We start from the raw sequence: 2,249 nt of genomic DNA, 5'->3' as shown, positions 1-2,249 counted from the left end.
CTGTTAGATGCCTTTGAGTCATCACCTTATACTTATTTCATATTCAATAGAAGCCTTGCCCTGTTCTCAGAATCTTCATTGTGTTTAAATCAATTGGTTTTAATTTAGGGGAAATATAAAAATTCAACAAAATAAAAATGGAATTCACATGACATCAGACCATCTTTAATGTCTCTGAGGACACTATTCCTACTGATACTTTTTTTTGTCATTGTTAATTCCACTGTCAACTCATTAGCAACTTTTGAAACTAGGTCACCAAGGACTCTGTTATTGTTCATTCACATATCCCTGTGCACTGTTACCAAACTAAATATATAACTGTTGCTATTATAGAATACGCAGGTAAACCTATCTCCCTGCGTAGGAAGATCAGATGTGTCCCTCTGTTGAGCCCAGGCAGAGGGGTTCCTTTTTCTTTACACTACCTTTTCCTTCCCTTTGAACTAACAAAGTGTTTGGAAACCAAGAATCAGGTATCATTTTAGAATTGGTGACAGAAGAGGAGGCTGAAATTGGTGTCAGTGTATAAGGAGCAATGAAAATCTAGGTGAATACTACCTGTTACATGACTTGCTTTTGAGAGTGTGGTGTGTGTGTGTGTGTGTATGTGTGTGTGTGTGTGCATCTGCTTTCAGAGATAGTAAGAAGTTCTTGGGGGGAAGATAGGTGGCATGTGAAGTGGGAGAGAAGGAAAGGAACTTGTTCATCAGCATAATGCTCTTCACATTATGGTTCCATCAAGGATCTTTGATGAATCTTTACCAAAAAAGTAAGTATGCAACTGTTATGACTTATATTTTTCACAATTTGTACACATAAATCAAAACCAAGCCCACCTCTACTGAGATGGCTCTCACTCCAAGATATCCTCCATCTGGCTGCCCAGACTGTAAAACTTTGGGAGAGGACTGCCCACACTTCTCTTGAAGAGCAGCTGGTTTGAACTGCGGACATTTCTGTTAGCAGCCCAACATCGTGCCATTAGGACTCCTCCCTTAAATACTGTCATAAGTACACATTTTAGATAATTTCAATTGACACTGCTGAAAATGAGTCAGCAGTTATTTTTTTTATTTTGTTATTTGGAATATTTATAATAACACTGTGATATTAGAATTTACAGCCATACTCTTATTCTTTTAAGGAATACTAAATTTCGACTGAGGAAACTGTAATTACTCAAGATGTAAAAGATGAATGGCAGAGGAAAAACATTTCCACCCACTAATATTCTCTGCTATCCTAGAAATCAAATAGTATAAGGATGAGAAATTCCCTTGGAATAATCTGATTTTTTTTAATATACCTGTTCTTTAAATCCCTCTACCACTTCAAGGAGAAAACTAACTTCAACTCTTCTAGACAAAGGAAAATCTCCCAAATTAATACTAAATAAATAATCACAGATACAGGGATCCTGGATATAAGGATTATAAGTGATACTACAGATAAGTAAGGTGGTGGTGGTTATGAATTGTCAAGTCACTTGTAACTCATAGTGACCCTACGTACAACAGCTCTGAACCCAGCTCTATCTTGTGAAAACCTTATTGCCTTTGACACACATGTCCCCATTATCCCAGTCACTGAATCAATTCATCCCATCAAGGGTCTTCCTCTGGGCCCTCTTTGCAACATGCTGAAAGTAGGTCAGATGAAGCTTCAGAATATTTACTGCAAGAAGCAGCCTGGTTTCACCCTCTCTAGGTTGAATCTGTTTATTCTCCTAGTAGTCCTTGGTGTATTCAATACTCTTCTTCAGCACCACAACTCAAAAGCATCAATCCTCCTTCTATGTTCAGCTTTCTGATGCATAGCAAGTAATTGCAAAGACCATGGCCTGGGTCAGGTATACCTTAGTCTCCAGACTGACATCGTTGTTCTTCAGTACTCTGGAGAGTTTGAAATATATTGTTGTTGTTATGTGCTGTCGAGTCATTTGCGATTCATAGCGACCCTATCTATGTACAACAGTCCTAAACCCTGCTGTATCCTGTGCCAATCGCATTGCCTCTGACACACCCATCCTGATTACCCCAGTCACTGAATCAATCCACCTCATAGAGGGTCTTCCCCTCCTGGGCTGTCCCTCCACCCTCCCAAGCATGATGTCCCTCTCCAAGGACCTGTCTCTCCTTACAACATCCAAACTATGTCAGACAAAGCCCCAGAATCCTTGCCTCCAAGGAGTAGCCTGGTTTAACCCTCTCTAGGATGAATCTGTTTGTTTTCTTGGCAGTCCATGG

Source organism: Elephantulus edwardii, unplaced genomic scaffold, assembly GCF_000299155.1.
Source record: "Elephantulus edwardii isolate Elephantulus edwardi_28Jun2011 unplaced genomic scaffold, EleEdw1.0 scaffold00212, whole genome shotgun sequence".
Taxonomy (NCBI): domain Eukaryota; kingdom Metazoa; phylum Chordata; class Mammalia; order Macroscelidea; family Macroscelididae; genus Elephantulus; species Elephantulus edwardii.
The sequence above is the reverse complement of the archived record's forward strand: the minus strand, read 5'-3'. Positions refer to the sequence as shown.